Source organism: Phaseolus vulgaris, chromosome 11 (genome assembly GCF_051622355.1).
Source record: "Phaseolus vulgaris cultivar YP4 chromosome 11, ASM5162235v1, whole genome shotgun sequence".
Taxonomy (NCBI): domain Eukaryota; kingdom Viridiplantae; phylum Streptophyta; class Magnoliopsida; order Fabales; family Fabaceae; genus Phaseolus; species Phaseolus vulgaris.
In genome coordinates, this window is record NC_143508.1 from 41495592 (window position 1) to 41517305 (window position 21714).

Genomic DNA, 21714 nt, shown 5'->3' on the forward strand with positions numbered 1-21714 from the left:
TGCTGGAATGTTGCTGGCAAGAGAGATGGGAGCAAGGAGTTTGATGGCCAAAACCGACTCTCTGTTGCTCACTGGGTAGGTAACAAGAGAGTTCCAGGCCAAAGACCCTCAGATGGCTGCATATCTCGAGTATGTGCGCACCCTGAAGACGTCCTTTGCAGAGTTCGAGTTGGTCTATGTGCCGAGAGAGCAGAATGCCAGAGCTGACTTGCTTGCCAAGCTAGCCAGCTCAGGCAAGGGGGGAAGGCAGAGGACCGTCATCCAAGAGACCTTGAAGGTGCCTCGCGCGTTCGTGACAGACAACCAGGTACTTCAAGTGTACAAGTCAAGGGAGCGTATAGCGATCGATCATCGGTCTCTAACTCAAGAAACCTTGAGAGCACCCAAGGTGAGAGCGCGACCGGTGAGGACCGATGAGGTGATGGAGGTTTGCACTGTTGGAAGGGCTGATACGTGGATAACGCTGTACCAGCGGTACTTGGCAGATGGGGTGCTTCCGCTGGAACCGATAGAGGCAAAGAGAGTAAAGAGAAGCTCAAGTAAGTTCACTCTTATTGATGGGGATCTCTTCAGGTTTGGGTTCACCCATCCGGTGTTGGTTTGTGTGCACGGGGAGCAGTGCACGAGAATTATGTCAGAGCTCCACGAGGGAGTGTGCGGGAGCCACGTCGGTGGTCGCGCCTTGGCAAGCGGAGTCCTCCGTGCGGGGTACTACTGGCCAACGCTAAAGGAAGATTGTGTGGGGTATGCTCAGCGTTGCTAGCAGTGCCAGCAACACGCAGATTGGCACAAGGCGCCCCTTGAAGAACTGAGGTCAATTCACAGCCCATGGCCGTTCCACACTTGGGGAATTGACATCTTGGGACCCTTCCCCTTGGCAGTAAGGCAGATGAAGTTCCTGATCGTCGCCATTGAGTATTTCACAAAGTGGATAGAGGCAGAGCCGGTCGCACAGATCACCGCGCACAAGGTTCAACAGTTCGTGTGGAAGAACATTGTGTGCCGTTTCGGAGTGCCCAAGCGTTTGGTTTCTGACAATGGCACTTTGTTTACGAGTCATCAACTGAAGAACCTGTGTGAAGAGATGAAGATACAGCAGGTGTTTGCCTCGGTGGAGCACCCACAAACGAATGGGCAGGTAGAGTCAGCCAACCGAGTACTGCTCAGAGGACTGAAGAGAAGGTTGGAGAAGGCCAAGGGGACGTGGGCAGAGGAGGTTCCCAGGATCGTGTGGGCCTATCACACCACTCCACAATCTAGCACCCATGAGACACCGTTCAACTTGGTCTATGGGTCAGACACTATGATCCCTATGGAGATACAAGAAAGCTCACCAAGGTTTCTGAACTTCGTCGCTGAAGAGTCCAATGAGGAGAGGAAGGTGAACCTAGACCTCTTGGAAGAGGTGCGAGAAGAGGCTAGGGTCAGTGCCGAAGCTGTGAAAATGAGGGTGGAGCGTAGGCACAACTCCAAGGTGAGGCCAAGGCAGTTTCAGGAAGGGAATCTGGTGATGAGAAAGGCACACCAACACGAGATGGAGAATAAGCTGTCCCCCTAGTGGACTGGCCCGTTCAGAGTGGTGGAGACGTTGGAGAATGGTGCTTATCGACTGGAGACGTTGGACGGGGGGGCGATCCCCAGAACGTGGAACGCCACACACTTGAAGTTCTATTTTAGTTGAAATTGTAAAGTAGTCGCGCTTTCGCGCTAAACAGTTTGAACAATTCAGGGGGCACTCTTTTTCCCAAAAGAGGGTTTTTAATGAGGTCACCCAATAAAAAAAAAAGTTATCAGTATAAGAGTTTGCAAAGTTTTAAAGTTAAAATCCTCCCCGCCCCAGGCGCGAGCGCAGGTAATCGGTTAGGCCTTCCTCGCCCCAGGCGCGAGCATGGCAACCGGTTTAAAGTCCTCCTCACCCCAGGTGTGAGTGCAGGCAGCCAAGGTTCGAAAAGCCAGGGGTGCTAGTAAGCCCAAGAAGGGAAAGGAAGGATTTCGAGAAACGCCTTTACCCAAGTGGCATAGCATCAATATTGGCGCAGTAAAACTCTTAGTCAAAACCCTTCTCACCCCAGGAGTGAGAAGGTGGAAGTACGACCCGACGTGTTAAGGGTTGATGACCTTGGGGCAGGCAAGAGGGGTTACCGACAAACACTCTTCTCCCCAAAACAGGGCATCATCTTTGACCGATCGGTATAGGAGTCCTCTACGCACTTAGCGCTGGAACGACAAGCAATCTAGAGAGATGTAAGGTGGAAGCAAAGGCGCGATGACTGATGAGTGGGTGGTTGTAGCATTCTGATCGGTTATCAGTGGTTAGAGCGTTGTTTAAGAAGTTTTAAACAAGTTCTTGCGCGATAGGCCTAAGCAAGCAAAGCCACGCCAGATCAGTTATCAAGTGTCGTTAGTTGTGATCGAAGTCAGAAGTAGAGAAGTCAAGCACAGTGAAGATTCGTGCCAAGTTCGAGCAGGTTAGCAGTTAATCGTGCATGACAAGAGATAAAAACCAAGAGATACACAGCAGAAGAAACAGTAAGAGGAAAGTGGCATTTTATATATGCAATTAGAGTTTTTACATTCAAAGTTTATGTACAAAAAGGTATAAACAAAATAGCGAATGATCAAGGGCGAACGATCTTGCCGTCCACCACTTCGAAGTCGATGGCGAACTGAGAGCAGTTAGCCTCTGGGAAGACGCACTTAACTTGCTCAAGGGCCAAGTCAAATCCCTCAGCAAAGGTATCAGCAGCCTCTTCCTAGAGCTTGGTCTTCTCAGCCTCGAGCTCAGCCTTGTCGGTCTCGAGCACGACCTTCTCAGTGACAAGGGTGGCGATGGCGGACTCAGCTTCCTTAAGCTCGGACCCCTGATCATTGGCACGCCTCTCGTTCGCTGCGAGAGCCTCCGCCAGATTTGCGATCTGTTGGCGCAGGAAGGCATTCTCGGCTTCAAGCTGGATGGCCCTAGCCGTGGTCTCGACCAGCTCAGCGTCAAGAGCGGCGACGGCGTCCCCCATCAACATCTTCGTCTTGATGGTTTCTTGGACTTGCAGGGTGCGCCCTCTCTTGGCTTCCTCCACCATGTCCCTCAGCATCTCGTTGGTGCTCTGCAGGGCCTCGTAGTCGCTTTGTAGCGACTCTTTTTGGTTGATCAGCTCGCCCATCTTTCCCTCCAGTTTCTCGATGCGGCGATGCTGGGTGGAGAACTCCAGAGAGAGCACCAGTTGGCGGGCTAGATGAAGGTCCACCTCGCTCCCGCTCCACTTGACCAGCTCGCGGTTTTGAAGCAGTTGCCTGGTCAGTTGGATAACCCGGGTGAGCCCTTCAGTACTGGAACCCGAGGCTCGGTGGGAACTCTCACCACCACCCTCGGTCGTGGCGGCGGAGGGTTGAGGACGTGGTGAGCTTGAGGGGTGAGAGGTCCTCTTCGAGCGAGCAGCCCCGCTCCCAGCAGTTTGAGAGGGTAAGATGAGGGGTTGGGTGGCTGGGGGCGGGGAAGAAACCTGTGCTGGAGAGATTGGAGGAAGAGGAGCTGGAGAAGGGGGGCGTGTAGGAGAAAACTGTGCTGGAGGGATTGGAGAGGCATCTCCCTCATCGCCCTCGGCTCCCCTTCTTCTTCGTTGAACTAGAGGAGACCCCGAGCTCTCCTCCTCGACGGATACGACGGTGGTGGGAGCCTTCACCAACCGTTTCCTTTTCTTCTCACCCCTGGTCTCGGGGCCTTCGGCTGGCGCGACCGAGATGGGGGAGGCAGAGATAGGCTAAGAGGTGGCCTCAGTCCCCGAGGACAACCCGATAGCTCGTCGGCTCTTGGCTAGCGCGATTAGCTTCTGTCGTCGTTCTTTGTTGGAAGTCATATCTGCACCAGTTAAACATGGCAAAGGGTTAGTACACAAAGAGCCAAGAAAGCAAACAAGGTGCAAAAGAGTGAATCAAGCCAATCGGTAGAGTAGTAGCATGCAGGGAAGGGGAGAGTGCAAACCAATGTATTTTTTAAGCATCTCCGCGTCGAACTCGTGCTTGATGAGGGTGGAGGAGCCGAACTTAGTGCTCAAGCTCGAGAGTAGGCCGCACAGCTCGCGCTCGTAAGGTGCCATAGCCTCCAAGCCCCGAGGTTTTTTGAACTCTACCTTGGGAACCCAGTAGAGTGGGAAGCCCTCAAGTAGAGTCGGGCTATGCTCGTTGGAGGTGATCATGTAGAACCTACCCTTCCAGTGCTTGAAGGATTGCTGGTATAGGCCCAAGATCACTCTCCCTGTCACGCTGTTCAGGCTCACCCATGACCTATCACCTGGGTTCTTGGCCTCGAAGAAGTGGAGGAAGACGTCGGTTGAAGGAGGGTGTCCGAAGTGGTTGCAGAGAATCTCAAACACTCGGATGAAAGCCCAAGCGTTTGGATGGAATTGGCAGGGAGCCACGTTCAGCTCGGTGAGGAGGTCCTTCTCAAAGAAGGTGAAGGGGAGGCGGAGGCGCAATCTCTTGAAGATGGCGGAGTAGATGAAGGTGAAGGGCACTCCATTGTTGGCCCTATCGTCCACGCATATTGGCATGCCTCGAGGGGGGATGCACACATTCAAGTGTGAGTCATCCTCCCTGTCAAGGGCGCAGGTGGGTTCGTCTGTGTCGCTGCTCAATAGGTTGGTGAGATGGTCGTCGGGGAGTTGTGTAGACGTCTCGGCGAGCAGGTGGAGGGGAGCCCACTGATACACCCGCGCATAGTTATGCGGAGGAGGCGCCGTTTGGGGGTGCACACTCGTTGAGGGGGGCGCACTCGTCGAAGGCGGTGGTGGTGCACTTGCGGAAGGCTATGCACCGGAGGAGGAAGCGAGACGCGTGGTAGTTTTTGTGCGAGCCATTGTTCAGTAGCTACAATGGAGAAAGAAAAGAAGGAATGAGGGACCAATGAAAAACAGGGTTCAGCGAAAAACAAGAGGAAGGTGAGGAGAACGAAAATGCTATGGTTTGAAGGAAGTGTAAAAGCAAAAGCGACGAAGAAGAAGAAGTGAAAACACAGAAAAATGCAGAAAAACCAGAAGAAACCCTGGTACAGTGCTGGGAAAGGGAAAACAGCCCACAACGTATGCATAGTACAGTTATTGGATGATGCAATCAGTAGAAAGTATTCAAATATGACATAGATGGAGAAAAGGGGTACCTTTTGATGATTGCAAGTGGTTCCTGAAAGCTTGAGATTGAGGAAGATGGAACGCGCAGAGAAAGGCTTCGAAAGTTCAGAGAAGAGTGCTGGAGAAGGTAGAGAAACAGTGGAGGCGCGCAAGTTTTGAATATGAGAAGCGCAAAGACTGGGGTCCACGTGGCCACTGAGGACGATCACTTAGTCTCTTCGCTGAAAACAAGTGTACAGCTCGAGACTGGGGGGCTTGTGATCCGGTCGGTCATCGGTAGTCGGTGACATCAGCAACAGATAGCCACGTGGACCGTTCTTAGTGGGACACGTGGGCCAAGGAAGCGGATGTGTCATTGAGAGAATCGCCCAGGGTGGTGATCGGTGATCAGTGGGCGGTGGTCAGAGAGGATGCGCGATCACCGCCTAGATGAGCGCCAGGAAGCATAAGGCGTGGCGCTAGGGGGAACTGATCGGTCGTCTGGGGTGAGTGATGATCGTCGGGTTTTCACGTTACGCGCAGTTAAGCTGGAAACGAGGGGTGATTCCCAGCGAGAGCGTTGCATACGAGCCTTGGGTGGCAGGGTATCAGAGAAAGGAGAAGTTATGTGCTTTGTAGTGTCGTGCACGAGAGTGGCCTAAGAGAGCTAGTAAGCCAGTCGGTGATTGGTGTTCTCTTAACCCATAACGTGCATGGTGCAAAGCAGAGGTGATCGTTCACACAGTAGGTGATGCCTGGTGCGTGCGCTTAGCCAAGCCACACTTGGTATTCACGCTGAGGTGGCACGAGTCACCTAGTGGAAGAAAACGCGCTAAGTTACTTCATACACGGATAACTTAGGCGCGCAACAGAGTATATAAAGGGCATTCCGCGCTCATGCAGAGGGAGGTAAGATTCATTCTTGCAAGTTAGTAGTTTACACACACACAAAGTGCACACGAGTCTCACAGAGATTCCTAGTTCTTTGGTGGTTTTGCAAGGCTGACTTGAGTGTCGGAGTGCAATCGATCGCTAGAGGCGCCGTTTGGTGTGTTTCGCAGGTTTGCTTGGAGTTCTGGTGGACTGCTTGGAGCGTTCTTGCACTTGTTGCGATTGAGGAGGTGGAAGATAGAGTTTGACGTGGCAAATCCTTTGACGCTCGAATTCCCTGCAAGATCAGAACATATTCCAACAATTGTTACAACTCCGGTGTAATATGAGATTGATATATTACATCGCTGGGATCTACATCCGTTATAGAACCATTGCAAAATGACTCTTATAACCGGTGTAATATGTGTTTTCTTCATTAGTGTTACTATCATTTTCAATGTTACGTTGAATATGAAATAAATTAAGTTAAAATAAATATTATTTATTTTAATTATGTTTAAAGTGTGTAATAATACTTTATCTTTGAGTAAATCCAAATAAAAATAATTGACTTCCACTAGGGGAAAAAGTCCCTTTACGATGCAAAATATATATATATATATATATATATATATATATATCAGTTTTATTGTTATTCGATGTCCATCAAAACGTGGTGGCATTTTTAAATTAAAATGAGAGTAAAACGGCGGTTGTGGGAGGAATAACCATTTTGGACCATTTTGAGTGTAACATGGCAGTTAGGGTGAAACCGCCATATATTTTAATGGGCTTGGGTTTAACATGACAGTCTTACCGAAGCATCACCGTTTTAGACCTCTGAAATTACTTTATTTTGAAGCCAACCTGATGGGTTGATACCAATAGATGGGTTGTTCTTCTTAGAGATTTGAAAAGGGTGGCGGAAGCAATGGATGTGCTGGATCAAGGAGGGCACATATAGAGCTATGGGTTCCTTTTAGGTGCATGAAAGGTATGAAGACTGATTGGTTGGGCCATATCACTTGGAGAAAGGTGGAGGTGAAGATAAAAGTGTCTAACCTAGAGAGACTAGATAAGGGAGTAGAAGCTTGCAATATTTGGCAGCGTTTTACTCATAAAATTGATTTTACAAAACATGAGCCAAGCACCCCATTATATAGATGCAAGTGCCTTGGATAACAATGAGTAAGGGTAGAAAGGGGAATACACAAAAGAGCGACTGTTAGGGTTTTGAATAAAGTCAATGTCGCACCCTAGGAGGAAACTTCTAGAAGTTAGGTTAACTTCTTACCCTAAAAGGCTTTACTCAAGCTACAATGATAAGCACGCCCCCCATTATGATAAAGGAACCCTGTTCTACTGAAATTACAAATAAAGAAATTGGTTCTCATGGCTTGGGCTTTTGTGGTCCTCTTTGAACATATAAAGAAACGTTTCTCTGCCAATAGTAGCAGAGTCCCAATCTTCTTGAATCCTCTGTGCCATAGACCTATTTGTTGGGCTTGAACAAGGGCCTGAGCTTCGGCCTCTTCCATCACAACCACTATGCTTTCATTTTTTTTTTTTGTCTTCTTCGTGAACGTCTCTCTGGTTCTCCATCTCTGCAAACCTTCTTAAGTTTTTCCTTCACATTCAAACTCATTGCGACATTCTCTCATTTCTTATTTCTCTTTCTCTCATGGCTCAATGCTCATTTCGTTCATCTGGTTCATTACTCAAGGTCTTCATTGCCTTCATTTTGCCTCTTCTCTCAATTGCCACCACTATCGTCGTTGGGACATTTGCACCCTCCTCATTTTTTTTTGTCGTCGTTGCCGCCCTTTATTACAGGTTGATGTTTCTTAATATTTTAAAATATTTTTTAACTATTATTAATTTTGTAAATTTTTGTATTTTTTATATTCTCTTTATATTATGTTAATTGTTAGGTTTGAATAAAATCATTAATTTGTTAGATTTTTATTGGAGTAATATTATTTAATATTTATAATTAATTTAATGATTTTTTTTATAATTAGATTAGAAATAATTTATTGATTTTCAATTGATATTCTTCATTATGTATAATTGTATGTAGGATTAAATTTGTCAATTTTAATTTCCATGTATATTTATAATTATTTGATATGTGTTGGTATTGAGTCTGGGGGTGCTTGACCGTCGACAATTGTTTCCTGTGTAAGAGACTCTTAGTTTTCCGTTTGAGATTTAATACATGTATTTTTCTACAACTACTCCAATTGTATAATTTTTTAAAAGATTTTAAAATTGATGAATCTGCTGAAGATTGTTGCTTCCCCTTCAAGACATGTGTTTGATGAAGCCATTTCTGTAAATTTCATTTTTATTTACATTTGCTTTAAGAATGTCTTAGGTATAGTTTAGAGGTTGTTTAGAGTAGGCTTTTTTCTAGGTAAGTCACCTTTTGACCCATGACCATGTGATAAGAGCAAGCACAAGTTTTATGAAACTATTTTTCACATGTATTCCATCAAAACGACTGTGTTTCACTTGTTAAGAAGTTTTTGTTATCGTTTTGAAAATAAATTTGTTCATCTGTAAATGAATACATTCTTTTTAGTCAGTTGCCATGTTTACCTTAAAAAGCTTTTTACGCTTTATCCTTGCACCAAGGTTTTGACTAAGTCTCCTTCACATAACAGATTCTCTAACTGCCTTGGAAAATAAATCTGTTTGTTTTATTTTAAATCTGTTCTTTTTATAGCAGCTTTAACTGTTTTTTGAAAATCTGTTATAAGATGTTTTTCGATAAAAGGAGAGTTTGTTCCTGCATTTAAAGATTGATCATACAATTGAGAAAACAAGTTTTACAATAGAGAAATAAGGATTTTCAGAGGATTAGCATGTGTTCTTGAAAGATTTTCCAAATCACAAAGTGTGCTTGTTCTTGGTTGGTTCTAAGGCTTGATTAGAGGTGTTGTCACTGTGTGAGCAATCTATTCTACTGGTCTAAGGCAAATTTCTGCATTCTCTATCAGGTGTATTCGTTTCATATTTCAATATCTTGTAAAGTGTGGTTGTGATCTCTTCTTGATAGTGTTTCTTGAAGAGTGTGTGTGCTGGAATAGTGTTTTTCATCTAGTGTGCCAAGTTTCTTGTAGGGTTCAAGAACAGTGGTTGTGTAAGTGTGTTTGATACGTTTGTTTAGTGGATTTCACCTTGGATTAGGTGAGACTGGATGTAGCTCATTTGAGTGAATCAGTATAATTGTTGTGTGTTCTTTCTGGGCTTGTTCGTAATGTTCTTATTTTCTGGAAAATTTGTTTGGTTCTGTTAAAAAGGTATACGAACTGTGTAATACAACTGGAACAGTTTGATTGTGGAAGGTTACCCAATTAATTGTCAAACTTGTAATTGAACTTTTATCTCTTGCTTTAGAAGTTGAAGGTCGCTGGTTTTGCTTTTCATAGTTTCCTCTCTAAAATCAATGTGTGTGTAGCTTGAGAATTAATCTGCTTAACATCACGAATTACTTAACTGATATAAACGATTTTAATACATAAACTGTGTAAAAATAAATATGTGCATTGCTAAATAAATCGATTTATTTTCTGTGTACTGTGATAAAATATGAATCTGCACGAAAGTTTTAAAAGGTCAATTCACCCTCCCTCTTGAACTTTGACTCTATTGAACCCAACAGAATCAAGATTCACATTAGTGGACTTTCAAAAGATAGGTTATCCAGATGAGCTATATATAATTAGTCAACAAGCATCGCAAGTTTTCTACGTCAAAGATCCTATGTCGGAACATTTATTTGTCATTTTACACGAGAAAAAACAAGGCGACGCTATTGATGATATTGAAAATGGTGACCCCCGTTCATTCACACCAATGATAATGAATAAAGATGACGATATAGTAGATGCACATGCTACACTTGTAAACCACAGTGAGGGAATTTGCATATGAACATTCAACCCATTATAGTAAAGAAATAGAAATATTATTGATAATACAAATGTAGAATTTTATGTATTTTTTATATGATTTTCTTTCAATGGAAACCAGTGTAGGAGACAACTAAACTACTATGTTTTTTCTAGTGTGTTTGTTGTAAGTTATTTCTGTTGATCTTTTCTTTAGTGTGAGAGTGTTAAGGTTTGCATTCTTGACTTTATGAAATCATCCACTTGTGTCATAAAATGAGATCTTTAACATGTCCTGTCACACCAAGAAATGAACATCTGGAACATAAGACTTGATAATTGTGAGTGGTCTAATTTCTGACCATCTTTGTCATCTTATGGGCAATCCGATCCCAGTAGCATAATAACTATAACAAATCTATATTGTTTATTGAAAGTAAATTCCAAATGATTTTTTATTGATAAACTTGTGAGACTTTAATGACAAAAGCACTTACATAGACCAGTGTCTGTATCAGAATACCTATCACATGGTGTTATACAGAATGGACAATCAGATGCACTTGTACATTTGTCTAGCTTCCCTAGTATGGGCGCCCTGCACTTACAAACTTCATCAACACAAATGGCTGAATCTTTACATAAACTTAACTTTCCCTTGCAATCATCATTCTCCTTACATGTATCCTCATCTAAAGCAAACCCTCTAAAAAACACATCCCAATGTTATAATATAAATTCATGTTAGCTATAAAAAATTTAAATCACTGGAAAAAAAAACCTAAATTCAAATAGGGAATTTATCAAATGCTAAAATAGAAAATCTGAAAAACTTACCATTACAAGCTATCAAAGCAAAAGAAAAAATAAGTGCTACCAAAGCAACCTTCATTCTAGCCATCCTTTGCCTTCTTTTACTTTACTGCTTCTTAGGCTCACTCTTCAGTATTTCTTACTTCTCCTTCAAGATTCAAGTCATCCACGTATTTATAGTACTATATTAGTGTTAAAAGAGAAAATGAAGTTATATTTAGTTTAAAAAGTGACAAATAAAAATTTTAAGTATCCTTTTTAAAGTAAGAAATAAATGTATTAAATATTTACTTTATTCAATATTTGGTGAGTCAAACTTTTTATATGTAACACTTTTTTCTTATATTAAAATAATATTTTATTATTTAAAACATATTAGTTGTTTTTGAAATATTCATTTAATGAATGTAACATAGTTTTTATTTTAATAAATAATTAAAGTTGTATCATAAATATATTCATGTTATGTTTCTAGAAATCAGGTAACAAACTCACACAAATTAATTTACTTTTTAATAATATTAATTTAATTCTTCTTCAGGATTCAAGTAATGTACATATTTATAGTACTGTATTAGTATTAAAAATAAAGAAAAAAATGTATTAAATGTGTTACTTTTTTAGATGATTTGTAAGTAAAACCTTTTTTTTATATAAAACAATTGTCTTATATTAAAGTAGTATGCGATTATTTTAAACATATGAATTAATTCACGTTTTAATAATATCAAATTGGACAATGTGGTTTAATTCCTCACCGTTTCTATCATTTTCAATGTTATTTTAATATAAAATAAATTAAGTAAAAAACTGATGATAAGAATTTGTGTACATTAAATAGAGGAATTCACTTTATTTATTAATGTTATAGATAATACTATTAATCTGAATGTTAATAATAGTAATATTACCGTTTCACTAGTACAAATAACGCTTTGTACAATTAGATATTAGATCGGTTAAATGAGAATCGTTGTAACTAAAATTGCAGTGGCATTTTTGTAAATATTTGACACATATTACACTAGATGGATGGTCCAACGTGTGTAATATGTTATGTACAAAGTAAAAAAAATAAATTAATTCTGAGCTTGACATCTTACACCAGTGTAATATGTCATGCACAGAGTAAAAAAACAGTTTTGAAATTTTTTAATTATAGTTGACATATTACACCGGTTGGATGGTGCAATCGGTGTAATATGTGAGTTAATAAAAGTTTTAAAAATGATTAAGGAGAGAAGCTACCATTAGCAACATTCTCTTAATCAAACCAACGTTGTGGTTTAAACTCATCGCAATCCTTCCCCTACAAATTCTTCATTCTCCCCGTCCTGTTTGGAAAATAAGTCACTCTATTCCCTTTCCGAATGTGGGTCCCATCAGGTAACACAAACACTTCATTCTCGCCGTTGCCGCCCTTTAGTACAGGTTGGTGTTTCTTAATATTTTAAAATATTTTTTAACTATTATTAATTTTGTGAATTTTAGTATTTATTATAATTTGTTTGTATTATGTTAATTGTTAGGTTTGAATAAAATCATTAATTTGTTAGGTTTTTATTAGAGAAATATTATTTAGTATTTAAAATTAATTTAATAATTTTTTTTGTAATTAGATTAGAAATAATTTATTGATTTTCAATTGATATTCTTCATTATGTATAATTGTATGTATTATTAAATTTGTCAATTTTAATTTCCATGTATATTTATAATTATTTGATATGTTTTGGTATTGAGTTTAGGGGGGCTCGACCGTCGACAATTGTTTCTTGTATAAGAGACCCTTAGTTTTCCGTTTGAGATTTAATACATGTATTTTTCTACTACTACTCCAATTGTATGTTTTTTTAAAAGATTTTAAAATTGATGAATCAAGATTCACATTAGTGGACTTTCAAAAGATATGTTATCCAGATGAGCTATATATAATTATTCAACAAGCATCACAAGTTTTCTACGTCAAAGATCCTATGTCCGAACTTGGTCTGTCATTTTACACGAGAAAAAACAAGGCGACGCTATTGATGATATTGAAAATGGTGACCCCCGTTCATTCACACCAATGATAATGAATAAAGATGACGATGTAGTAGATGCACATGCAACCCGTGTAAACCACAGTGAGGGAATTGGCAAATGAACATTCAACCCATTATAGTAAAAATTTAGAAATATTATTGATAATACAAATGTAGAATTTTATGTATTTTTTTATATTATTTTCTTTCAATGCAAACCAGTGTAGGAGACAACTAAACTACTAGGTTTTTTCTAATGTGTTTGTTGTAAGTTATTTTCGTTGATCTTTTCTTTAGTGTGAGAGTGTTAACCTTTGCATTCTTCACTTTATGAAATCATCCACTTGTGTCATAAAATGAGATCTTTAACATGTCCTGTCACGCTAAGAAATGAAAATCTGGAACATAAGACTTGATAATAAATGTATTAAATATTTACTTTATTACATATTTGGTCAGTCAAACTTTTTATATGTAATACTTTTTTCTTATATTATAATAATATTTCATTATTTAAAACATATTAATTGCTTTTGAAATACTCATTTAGTGAATGTGACATAGTTTTTATTTTAATAAATAATTAAAGTTGTATCATAAATATATTCATGTTATACTTCTAGAAATCAGGTAATATGAAATTACACAAATTAATTTACTTTTTAATAATATTAATTTAGTTCTTCTTCAGGATTCAAGTAATGTGGATATATATAGTACTATATTAGTGTTAAAAATAAGGAAAAATTGTATTAAATGTGTTACTTTATTAGATGATTTGTAAGTAAAACCTTTTTTTTTATATAACACAATTGTCTTGTATTACAGTAATATGCGATCATTTTAAACATATGAATTAATTAACGTTTTAATAATATCAAATTGGACAATGTGGTTTAATTCATTACCGTTTCTATCATTTTCAATGTTATTTTATAAATAAAATAAATTAAGTAAAAAATTGTTACTTAAAGGATACGATGATAAGAATTTGTGTACATTAAATAGAGGAATTCACTTTATTTATAAATGTTATAGATAATACTATTAATCTGAATGTTAATAATAGTAATATTACGGTTTCACTAATACAAATAACGTTTTGTAGATATTATATCTGTTAAATGAGAACCTGTGTAACTAAAATTGCGGTGACATTTTTGTAAATATTTGACACATATTACACTAGATGGATGACCCAACCGGTGTAATATGTTATGTACAAAGTAAAAAAAAAATTATGAGCATGACATCTTACACCGGTGTAATATGTCATGCACAGAGTAAAAAAATAGTTTTGAAATTTTTTAATTCTACTTGACATATTACACCGGTTGGATGGTGCAACCAGTGTAATATGTGAGTTAATAAAAGTTTAAAAAATGATTAAGGAGAGAAGCTACCATTAGCAACATTCTCTTAATCAAACCAACGTTGTGGTTTAAACTCATCGCAATCCTTCCCCTACAAATTCTTCATTCTCCCCGTCCTGTTTGGAAAATAAGTCACTCTATTCCCTTTCCGAATGTGGGTCCCATCAGGTAACACAAACACGACTTCAACAATTTATCTCTATGAAACACTTATAATCCAAACCCTCATTTATCTCTTTTGCACCATAAACCTTACTCACAACCAACACTTCTTCCTCTCCATGCTTTGATAACAACTAGATCAACGACGTCATCGTCATGGATGTGGTGTCTCTCCCAGCCATTATCATACTTATAATTATATGACTCACCACCGTCCACTTGCCCTGCCTCCCTCCAACAACCGTACCAGCAAATCGATGCCACCTTTTCTTCCATTAGATGTGATTTCACCTTTCTTTGCTTTTACGATCTTCATCACTACCTCATGCACGACCTTCACACCTTCATTCAGAGCCTTTTCTAATCTCACGTTCAAAATTCTCTTCACCTTCCACACCAGAAACATTAGTCATGCGACCTGCGCGATGCTCATCTCCGACCCGATGTTAAACATCGTTAGAAGAGGCGAAAGCGGCTTGTTCAGGTCTAGGCAATATGATGAAGAACTTAAGGGAGTGTTTCCAAGGATTTCGGTGAAGGGTTTTCCTTTGGGGAAATTTCCAAAGTTGAGGCGGTGAACGAATATGGTGTGGGTTGGGAATTGGGTTATATGTTCAGTGTACGAGTCGAGTAGACGGTGGTGGTTCAGCGAAAATAAAATTAGGTATCCCTTTATTGGGTGTTTAGGAGGTGTCTGTTTATGGTGATAACACCCTTGTCACATATTACACCAGTTGTTTGTCTCAACCAGTGTAATATGTCCCTTCTGGAACACTATTTTATTTAAATTTTGGAACATATTCCAACAATTTTCACAACCCCGGTGTAATATGAGATTGATATATTACATCGATGGGATCTACATCGGTTATAGAACCAGTGTAAAATGTCTCCCAGAACCGGTGTAATATATGTTTTCTGCATTAGTGTTTCTATCATTTTCAATGTTATCTTGAATACGAAATAAATTAATTTAAAATAAATATTATTTATTTTAATTATATTTAAAGTGTGTAATAGTACTTTATCTTTGAGTAAATTCAATTAAAAATTATTGACTTCCACTAGGGGAAAAAGTCCATTTACGATACCAAATATATATATATATATATATCAGTTTTATTGTTATTCGATGTCCATCAAAACGTGGTGGCATTTTTAAATTACAATGGGAGTAAAATGGCGGTTGTGGGAGGAATAGCCATTTTGGACCAAAGAGATGGAGTGTGACATGGAAGTTAGGGTGAAACCGTCGTATATTTTAATGGGCTTGGGTGTAATACGACAGTCTTACCGAAGCATCCCCGTTTTAGACCTCTTAAATTACCTTATTTTGAAGCCAACCACTATACTTTCATTTTTTTTTGTCTTCTTCGTGAACGTCTCTCTGGTTCTCCATCTCTGCAAACCTTCTTAAGTTCTTCCTTCACATTCACACTCATTGCGACATTCTCTCATTGCTTATTGCTCTTTCTCTCATGGCTCAATGCTCATTTCGTTCTACTGCCACCACTATCGTCGTTGCGACATTTGCGCCCTCCTCATTTCTTTTGTTGTCGTCGTTGCCGCCCTTTAGTACAGGTTGGTGTTTCTTAATATTTTAAAATATTTTTTAACTATTATTAATTTTGTAACTTTTAGTATTTGTTATAATTTGTTTCTATTATGTTAATTGTTAGGTTTGAATAAATTCATTAATTTGTTAGATTTTTATTAGAGTAATATTATTTAGTATTTATAATTAATTTAATGATTTTTTTTGTAATTAGATTAGAAATAATTTATTGATTTTCAATTCATATTCTGCATAATGTATAATTGTATGTATGATTAAATTTTTCAATTTTAATTTCCATGTATATTTATAATTATTTGATATGTGTTGGTATTGAGTCTGGGGGTGCTCGATTGTTTCTTGTATAAGAGACCCTTAGTTTTCCGTTAGAGATTTAATACATGTATTTTTCTACTACTACTCCAATTGTATGTTTTTTTAAAAGATTTTAAAATTGATGAATCAAGATTCACGTTAGTGGACTTTCAAAAGATAGGTTATCCAGATGAGCTATATATAATTATTCAACAAGCATCGCAAGTTTTCTACGTCAAAGATCCTATGTCCGAATATTGGTCTGTCATATTAAGAATTAAGAATTTTATGTATCTTTTTTAGAGTAAGAAATAAATGTATTAAATATTTACTTTATTACATATTTGTTGAGTCAAACTTTATACGTAACACTCTTTTCTTATATTAAAATAATATTTCATTGTTTAAAACATATTAATTGTGTTTGAAATACTAATTTAATAAATTTAACATAGTTTTTTTTAATAAATAATTAAAATTTTATCATAAATATATTCATTTTATGCTTCTAGAAATCAAAGAAACATTAACTCACACAAATTCATTTACTTTGTACATAACATATTACACCGGTTGGATGGTGCAACCAGTGTAATATGTGAGTTAATAAAAGTGTTAAAAATGATAAAAGAGAGAAGGTACCATTAACAACATTCTCTTCATCAAACCAACGCTGTGGTTTAAACTCACAACCATCCTTTCTCCACAGACCCTTCATTCTCCCCATCCTGTTTGAAAAATAAGTCACTCTATCCCATTTCGAATGTGGGTCTCATCAGGTAACACAAACTCGACTTCAACAATTTATCTCTTTGAAACACTCATAATCCAAACCCTCATTTCTCTTTATTGCACAATAAACCTCAGTCACAAGCAACACTTTTCCCTCTCCATGCTTCGATAACAACTAGATCAACGACGTCATCGTCACGGATGTGATGTCTCTCCTAGTCACTATCATACTTACAACCATATCCCTCACCACCGTGTCCTCTTGCCTTTCCTCCCTCCAACAACCGTACTAGCAAATCGGTGCCACTTTTTCTTCCATTAGATGTGATTTTATTTTTCTTTGCTTTTACGATTTTCATCACTGACTCATGCACCACCTTCATGCCTTCCTTCAGAGCTTTCTCTAACCTCACGTTCAACATTCTCTTCACCTTCCACACCAAAACACTAGCGACACGACCCGCGCGACCCTTATTTCTGACGCGGTGTTAAACACCGTGAAAATAGTCAGAACTGGTTTGTTCTGGTCTAGGCAATGTTAAAATTAATGGGCTAAACAAGATGAGGGGTGAATTGTTTGTCAAAATATTTTCGCAAAGATTGGCTAAGAATAAAGATTTATCAACAATCATAGAAAAAGCAATCAGGGAAGCCAAAAAATCAAAGCAATTAAAATTGTTTGCAGAAAAACAATCGGTTGAAATTTCGTTTTAACCGGTTGTTTATAGCAGCATAGAAAAAAATCAAATCAAACAATTTGTAATAAGTAAGAGAGAGAGAGAGAGAGAGAGAGAGAGAGAGAGAGAGATTACACAATCAATTTATACTGCTTCACTCAACCACTGAGCTACATCCAGTCCCCAGAACAACCACTCGATATTCCACTAGCGATCAATCACAGATTACAAACACTAAACACCCTGAAAAGGTGATTTTCATCACACAAGAACACTCACCCTCTTAGTTTTTCACACAACCATAGTCAAAACAACCTCTGACCTTACAGGTTTACAAACTTACAACTATAGAAAAAAAATAATTACAACAATTGCTCTTTTCGGTTGACTTGGTTGCCAGTAAACTTCTGCAGGTGAACTTGGACTCCGTTTGCCTCGTGATGGAACTCGTGCTTTCCTTAATGTCTGGATGTTGTTCCTGTTAAGACAGAGGGCGCCCTAACGGTCGATCTCACTTCGACGATCAAGTCAGTAAGGGCTCACAAAAGCAACAATAAGTGTCAGTGTAGTGTGTAAAAACAGCGTACCTTCACCTAGGGTTTTAGCCCCTTTTTATAACTGCACATGCAACAATTGCACCTGAGATAAGAAAATATTAACTGAAAATAAGCACATTATCTTATATCTCTAACATAAAACCACCTGCCACGTGGAGCAATGACCTTTAGGTGTTAAACTGCAAGCCACATTATGTTATGCATACACCTCCCTATCTTTTTTGGGTTAGCAACATCTATCAACAGGTATTTTACGTGCAACAAACATGTACGCGCAACAGATAAAATATCTCTTTATATTTTATCTTATATCTTTATGAAATATCTCTTTATATTTTATCTTATATCTTTATAAAATATCTCTTTATACTTTTTCTTATATCTTTATAAAATATCTCTTATATTTTATCTTTAAGCACATACAACTTGAATTTAAATCATAGCACATCATTAGAAAATTATTTCAAGCCCAACACCGCTACCTTGACTCCAAGTCCATGGTCGAGCTGACTTCTACCCTACCCGGGAACCGAGTAGTAGCTGGTCCAAAACCGAGGACCGAGCTCCTGTCCAGTACAAGAATAAAAAAGGAACAAATTATACCTGGTATTTCAGGAATCACAGAGCTCCTACTATCAGTTCTTGAACCAATGCACAACATCTAGGCAATCTTGCAAAACTTTGAATCAAATCTCTTCTCAAAAACGTTTTTAATCTCACTTTCTGTGTCTTTTTGAATATAGAGAGAAACCATATTTATAATTCTTAAATCTAGCCGTTTTAGGCAGTTAATCATGAGCCAAAAAAGTTTTAAATCAACTGAAAACAGATTTAATAGGTTTTTGAAAAGCTGTTAAGAAATGTGACAATCAACTGGTTGAAATGTTGTTTTAACCAGTTGAATTGGTTTTCACAGTTAGTCAACCAAGTCAAACAAGCTAAGTGTAAAACAACCGACTAAACCGTGAAATCAACTGGTTGTTTTTCTCTTGGCTTAGAAAGACATTTTTCTCTTTCGAAACAGATTGATTCAGCTTGTGCATAGGATTAAGAATGAACTTTACACAAATTCTAAACACCCTAGAACTAAGCTTCAATCCAAGCAGCAAAGCATCAAGCTTTCTTCACAGGTTTTGGTTTCATCAAAGCTTCATATTCTACAATCTTTCCCTATTTGATGAAGACAAATCCCTGGGATACTTTTGGAATGTTCTGTTTAGAATCTTTCTCAATCTGCAATCATAAGCAGAAAATAGAAATACAGGATAATCTATTCCAGATTAATTAGGTACCACAAACTAGTTTCCGCTAAGTGATTTCCAAAGAGGAACATTAGCCAAATCAACGTGAGAAGCCAGTCAAATATGCATCGGTGCAACATTAGAAAAACAATCGGTTATTTCGCAGGAATAACCGGTTAAAATATCTTTCAGAGTTTATAACAACAACTTAAACCAGTTAGAGTAATGTTCAAGCAAATTTGCAAGCAAATCAGATGCAAATATAGGAACATTACAACCCAAAGCACACTTCTCCCCCTATTTGTCTTCACAAATAGAGTGAAAGAAGGATTAAAAACAACATAAAAGAAAAGAAATTGTTCAGAAAGGTAAACCCGAATTTTAAATGAAAGCTTTAATCTTGCTTCATTCATCCCTTCCATATTGCAAATCAAGTAGTTGGTTCTGTACTTCCTCAATTTGTTCATCCAAGGTCTGGAAACTTGAATCCATATGCTGGAACCTTGACTCACATAGCTCATGAAGGCTTCTTTGATTTTCAGCAAAGTTGTCCATCCTACATACCATGAGCCTTTCAAAAGGAGACATTGAAGTTATCCTCTCATTCATGTTATCAGAACTTGGTTCAGCTTAATATGCTCCAACAGCAGGTTCTTCTGTGTTTGCTGCAACTTCATTCTCTTCTTCAGCATGAGTTCCACTTGGGCCAGCTTGATCTCCATCTTTCCTTACCCGCCTTCCACCAATATTAGTAAACCCCATTTTTTCTTAGGGAACCACTATTGATTTCAATTGAAGGCTTTACAGTCTTAGCCAGATCTTCTTCTATATCTACTTCAAAATAATGTAGAATTTTATAAATCAAAATGCCATAGGGGTAGTGGAAATGACTTAACCTTTTCGCCTTTTGCATATGGTCTTTGAAGATGTGGATCCAGTTGAGCTTAACCTTGTTCATGATGCAGTAGATTAAAAGAAAATCCTCTTCTGAGAGAGTGGAATGATTGCTCCCCCTAGGTGTGACAATCCAGGAAACAATGAGCCTTTCATCCGACTTCAACCCTCCAACAGAAAAATTTCTCACCTTTGAAAGAGGATTCTTGAGACAACTCTTGTAGAATTGCATTTTGTTGAACTCTTCTACCACTCCAAGGTTGCCTTTGTTGATTCTCAATCCAGAGTATTTTAACCTAGTTATGGCAATCCAAACCTTATTGGTGATTTCAATATCCACCCCTTTCACATGAGAGTTGAGAATATCAACATTGAATTGTAGGTTTGTCTAGAATACCTTCACCAAATCTGGATAGATATTTATGGACATCTCAAGGAATCTCTTCAACCTTTGCTCCTTCAATAGGTTCCTCACCATAGTGATGTTCTGCTGTTTCATCCAGGTGAAGGAAACAAGTTTTGGAGTGTTAACAATTTTCCTACTTGTTTCATGTAGGAACTTCTCAATTAGTTCAGATTCTCTTGAAAACCTGCTTTCCAGTTTTCCTCCACACTTTACTCTCCTTGTCTTCATCCTCTTAAATGATGGAGGTGTTGATCCCATGGTTTAGTTTAGAGAGAGAGGATGTGGGCAAACTGCAGAACAAATTAGTGTAGAGAGAGAAAAAAAACAGGTTGTTTCTTGTGAACAAATGCAACTAGTAACCACAAATTTATATTCAGAACAATTAGTCAAAGTTTTGCCTTTTGGTGGGTTAAATTCAAATGAAAAAGGAATCAAATCAGAAGCAATAAAGCAGTTTGTCAGACCTTAGCAGAAAGCACAGAAAAATCACATGCTGATTTGAGTAAGCTTTAAAGGAATTTTAATTTCCAATGTTTAGAAGAATATATTCCATGAAGAGTAGTTATTGCAGAGAGAATTCATATTCAAAGTTGTAATTAATGCGTTATTGACCACAAACGTCACTGGAATTGATCAGAAAAGCAAATCAAAGCACACAATATTAAAATAGATTTGACCAATGCTAACAGGGTTGAAACAATAGGTTGTTTCAAAGAAACAATCGGTTGAATTTCTGCAACAGCTGAATAAGATTTGGAAAACCAAATTCTTTTAACAGAAATTTAACATACAAGGATTCAGATTAAAGCACATAGTTTTTGTATTGAAATAGAAGGAATACAAAACAAAATAATCCAGAACCCAAGAGTGAAAATACAGAATTGGATTTAAAATTGAATGTTCAAGCATAGGAAGAACAAAGAATTATCCTTCAAGTTTATAGTACACATTTGAAGTAGTTCATAATTTCAGAACTAAGGCATTGTATTGCTTATTTGCATCCATGAAATCCTAATTCTACAGATCCTTCGTATGGAGGCAAAGTTCTGCAAAAGAAAGCTTATCAAATAACAAGATTTGATCCCTTAAAGAATTTG